Source organism: Carassius auratus, chromosome 16 (assembly GCF_003368295.1).
Source record: "Carassius auratus strain Wakin chromosome 16, ASM336829v1, whole genome shotgun sequence".
Taxonomy (NCBI): Eukaryota; Metazoa; Chordata; class Actinopteri; order Cypriniformes; family Cyprinidae; genus Carassius; species Carassius auratus.
In genome coordinates, this window is record NC_039258.1 from 22,176,718 (window position 1) to 22,182,345 (window position 5,628).

At 41.2% G+C, this 5,628-nt stretch overlaps 1 pseudogene; it reads right to left on the minus strand.

The window, feature by feature from the left end:
- Positions 1-2,918: 2,918 nt before the first annotated feature.
- On the minus strand, positions 2,919-5,221 carry LOC113116856 (serine/threonine-protein kinase pim-1-like; annotated as a pseudogene).
- Between the last annotated feature and the right edge of the window lie 407 nt (positions 5,222-5,628).

A 5,628-nucleotide genomic window follows, 5' to 3' on the forward strand; every position in this document is an offset into this window, starting at 1 on the left:
CTGCATTTCGAAGATGCTTGTTTTACAAACAAGGCCCAGTTTGACGACGGATTTGCACATTGTTTATTCCTTAAGGATAATGCAATCCAAACGAAAAAGGGTCACGATCGTGTGTTGGAACCGCAGGCGGTGAGTAAAACTGCTTCAAATATCTCTGAGTTATTAACTTAGCTATCGGCGCGTAAGCACATCAAGTAAACAACATGCGATGTTGTCATCAAACTGCACTTTCCACATGTACAGCTTAAAAAAAAAAAAAAAAAAAAAGACTACATAAAGTGGAACTTAGTCATTTTCCAAAACTGCTAAGCAAATATATACAGTTTCAGTACATACCACATAGAGACGTCGTTGCTGATGCTGCTCTTGTTAAATTTCAGCTTCTGGATCTGATTCTGGATCATAAATATACGCTGAATCTGACTGTTAGCCATGGTTTGTTTTGGATGATGTTTTTTTCCTCACGGTAATGTCACAGCTTCCAGACGCTCTCAACGCAAAAGCCTACTGGCGCTCGTGATTCTTTAGCTCCGCCCACACGTCACCCTCCAGGCGCTCGTGTTTTTCCGGGAAAAATCGGTACAGACTATCTTTCTCTTATAAATATAATAAAACTAAAGACTTTTTGGAGTTATGAAGGATGCAGTACTACTCTATAGGCACTCAAGATTAACAGGATATTGAGTGAAAATGAGCATTTCACCCCCCCTTTAAACTCAAAAATGCTGTCTTTAGAGGACACACTCCAAGGAAGGCATCAAGGCACTTCTGTACCTTCATCTAAGAGCTGGGCGATATGGCCAAAAAAAAAAATTACAATTTTTTTTTTTCATATAAGTTGATATCGATAATTATCACAATATAAGTCAAATCTTTATTTTTCTCCAGTTTAAAGCTACATTTATGTTCTAAAGTGAAAGTTGTAGAAACCAGACCATTAATGTTTCTTTACAAAATACATATCTAAATAGAAAAATGTATTTCTTGGTCTTCTGCATGTTCTAATGAGTGGTATCGTTTAAAATCCAGAAATAGGTTTGGGTTGCCTGATAATATTAATAATAAAACCACTTTTTTTGTCTATTAGAAATGCACATTAGGATGCAAGTAAGGTTTAGATCCTACCTGTCCGATCGCTACCATTTTGTTTACTTAAATGGGGAGTCATCTCATTTATCATCAGTAAAATATGGAGTGCCACAAGGATCCGTCCTAGGTCCCCTTCTATTTTCAATATATATATTGCCCCTTGGTAATATTATTAGAAAATACGGAATTAGCTTCCACTGTTATGCTGATGATACTCAGCTATATATCTCAACGAGACCAGATGAAACTTCCCAATTATCTAAGCTAACAGAGTGTGTTAAAAATGTAAAAGATTGGATGACACACAATTTTCTCCAATTAAATTCGGATAAGACAGAGATACTAATTATTGGACCAAAAAACACTACACAGAATCTTGTAGATTACAATCTGCAACTAGACAGATGTACTGTTACTTCCTCTACAGTCAGAAATCTGGGTGTTATATTAGACAGCAATTTGTCTTTTGAAAATCATATTTCCAATGTTACAAAAACTGCATTCTTCCATCTTAGAAACATTGCCAAGCTACGAAACATGTTATCTGTTTCTGATGCAGAAAAGCTAGTTCATGCATTCATGACCTCTAGACTGGACTATTGTAATGCACTTCTAGTTGGTTGTCCTGCTTCATCAATAAACAAGCTACAGGTAGTCCAAAATGCAGCAGCTAGAGTCCTTACGAGGTCAAGAAAATATGATCATATTACCCCAATTTTACAGTCTCTGCACTGGCTACCTATTAAGTTCCGTATCAGTTACAAATTATCATTACTTACCTATAAGGCCCTAAATGGTTTAGCTCCAGCATACCTAACTAGCCTTCTACCACGTTACAACCCATCACGCACCCTAAGGTCACAAAACACTGGACTTTTGGTCGTTCCTAGGATAGCAAAGTCCACTAAAGGAGGTAGAGCTTTCTCACATTTGGCTCCCAAACTCTGGAATAGCCTTCCTGATAATGTTCGGGGTTCAGACACACTCTCTCTGTTTAAATCTAGATTAAAAACACATCTCTTTCGCCAAGCATTCGAATAATGTATCTTTTTAATTGTGAGTGTAGTTGCATCTGATCAAAGGTGCATTTTTATTCATTAGCTTGGATTAAACTAATTTTACTTTGTTGGATCAGCAGCTATGCTAATGATGTCTGTATTCTGTTTCTATGTTTCGCCACGGGATTTACATCCCGTGATAACTAGGATTTAAACAAGCTCCAGTCTGGATCCAGAACACCTGAGAAGAGACGATGCTGACCCTCAGAGGACCCCAGATGATGCTAACCTTGAATCAACAAACAGAACTAACAATTATTGCTAAATGTGTGACTGAATCATATAATAACTTAATTAATAATATTGATAGTTCATCGTCTAGCTGACTACGTCTTTTATTATTATTATTTTAATTTTTTTTCTAAAATCCTGTCAAATGTGACCAAACTACTAGCTACTACTAAATATTGTAGAAACATAATTTTCTGTAAAGTTGCTTTGTAATGATTTGTTTTGTAAAAAGTGCTATACAAATAAACTTGAATTGAATTGAATTGAATTTGCAGCATTTTACTCTCACTCGTAAGTGTAATTCATGTTTTGTGAAACTGCAGCTTCATGCTAACACAAAATAAATCTGATCTGCATTCTTCTGACGACTTCTGCAACATTGAGATCCTCTCATCAACTTTATTTTTAACAAGCTGTGACAATGAGATGCTATTATGGTTTTTATTAAGATTTTGATTTTTAGATTGAGTTAAAAGTTATTTTATTTCAAATAACAGAAATGTTTTCTGTAGGTTTCAGTTACGTAATTAAATAATTCCTTAGGTTTTGATGTTTTTGTCTCTTCATGCTGGTTTAGGCTCAGTCTGGAGCGGATCTCTGTAGCATCAGGACTCTGGTTTGAGCCGGCGCTGCGTGTCCAGCTCCTCCAGCATCCACACAGAGCCCTCAGTCACGCTCCAGAGTGAAGCACAGCATTACAAAACACATGAAACGCCTGCTGTCCACTCGTCCTCACTGCAGGTGTCCAGCTGTCTCTGCTGCTCCTGTGTCCTGCACTCCTGCTCACACTATGTTCACAATTACAGACAGTTACCTACATTGATCCTGACAGGACAATCCAACTGTCCAATCAACACGGAGTCATTGAGATGAGTGTGCTGTGATTGGCCACCTGTGGAGCGTAACCAGGGATGCTGTTCAATGTCCTGTAAGCTGGGACGCTCGTCCGCTGCTGCTCTAAGACACCATCTAATCAACTGACGGCAGTCTGTCACATACAACACAGTACTTGAGCAACACAACATCAACTTCTGCTCGCTCCGGCCCTGATTTCTGACTGTGAACAGCTGCATGTTTGCCATCTCTTGCCTGCAGACAGGTGACTCGGGAAGCGCAGTCTGCGAACCCTCCGTGCGCTTTGGAAAGGTAGAGAGCCGCACAGGAGCTTGTAGAGCGTCACACCCAGCGACCAAGCAGTGGCTGCTCCGGCACGATAGCTGTGGGAACGAAACCACTCCGGAGGGGCGTATGAAAGAGTGCCTGAGAGACCCCAGAAGAGCAAGAGATCAGCTGAAACGCTTCCAGTCCAAAACACACACTTCCACAGAGATCTCCTCCTGACCAACCTGCAAACTCTTCATACTGCGAGTCCTTCAGGAGGTGTCCGCAGCCAAAGTCCAGCAGCTTGATCTCGCTGGTATCGGTGCAAATGAGCAGGTTCTGTGGCTTGACGTCCCGGTGGAAGACGCCGCGGCTCTCGCAGTGTTTGAGAGCGTCGATGAGCTGCAGCAGCACCTTCTTGGCCTGGCTCTCATCCAGACAGCCGTTCTCCTCACAGAAACTGTGGAGATCCTGGCAAGGATCCGGCCGTTCCAGGATCATGACGTAGCGTTCGGGATGGTCAAACCACTCCAGCAGCTTCAGGACACTGGGACAGACAGGAGCTGAATTGACTCGGGTCATCAACGCGACCTCCAGCGGCAGCAGACCCTGACCTTCCTGCAGCGGCAGAGACAGCAGACCCTTGAGTCATCGCTAGAGGCCTGAGTGTGGCTTTATGTGTGTATCAAACCCTACAAGTGACTGAACTTACAACTTCCACGTCCTCGTGCTCCTCGTCTTTAGTCACGTACTTGATGGCCACCTGCAGACAGATGAACCACAGTATTTTACACCTGCTAATGATGACAATAACCTCAAGCTCCGTACAGATTAAATACAGTTTATGTCACGAGTGTCGTGAATGAGGGCTGTTTGAATGAATCGAGGAGGAAAGAAAATGTCTTACTGGCAATCCATCAGAGCTGCGGGTCCCAGCAAACACAGAGCCGAATCCACCTTGACCCAGCATTGGGCCCTTTATATACGCATCTGCAACAATCACACGATCACAAGAAATGAGAAAACAGGCGACTACAAGACTGTTCCTGTAATCATCATCAGTGAATGAACATGTCAATGGCAAAACACTTAATTCAGCCATGTCTTGAGAATCAGCCTGACCTTCAGCAGAGCGTTTGGTGGGTCTGGGATCTTCATCCTCCGAGCTCTGTCTCTTCCTCTTCCTTTGAGTCGACTCAGAAGGCACAGGACAGATATAGCCAGGCCGGGTCGGGGTTGACAGTGCTTTCTGAATGTGGTCTCCACACGGTCTCCCAGCCTCCTGACCAGCAGCCATCTGGGTTAAAGCAGCAGTGGATCTGGAGCGACCCAAAGCTGAGAGAGCACCACTTCACTGTTTCACACTGTTTGACTTTCTTCTGCTTTTAATGAATATCTTCAAATAAATCAGCTCAACAATGTCTTGAGGTTTGTTAACCGTGGTATAAGTGGAATAATTGACTCTGGTCAGATTATTATTGAAAATAATGCACATCCGAGATGAAAACAATCATGTGAAGTGACACATAATACACTTTTTATAAAAAAATCTACAATATATGCTTGTTTCACTAGTGTTCGAGATAAATCTGCTAAACTGCACAACGTTATTAATGTAAGGGTAATCTAACAATACAACATCAAACCAAACCAACAACAAATATGAAAAATTAAAACACTCACCTTGTCTTTCGCCCATGTGAGCCATCGAAAATATCCTTAATATCTCTCCTTCACAATGAGAAAAGAAATAATAGATAAGAAAAAGAAATAACACCTGAAACCAAATAAAAACAAATAAATCAAATAAAACTCTCCTCAGAGTAATCTAAACTCAGAAATGCTCCGAACTCCTTCAGACATAAAAGTGTGTCTCGAGAGTCTCGTCTTCAAACACACAACAATCAGAAACAGAAGACTTCAGATTTTTATAGCTGCAGATGGAACTTACAGGTTGCTATAGCAACTCAGATTCGATTCACGCACAATCGAGCTCGCGCTGCAGACTGTAGCATGACGTCGTGTAACGTTACTTTCGTGACGTAATGTGCGCCGACTGGTGAGATATCTGTAAAATAAAACCTTTACAAAGTTGCTTTTTTAAGAGCTGGAAAAAATATGTTCACTGAGATAATGATTATTATAAGGT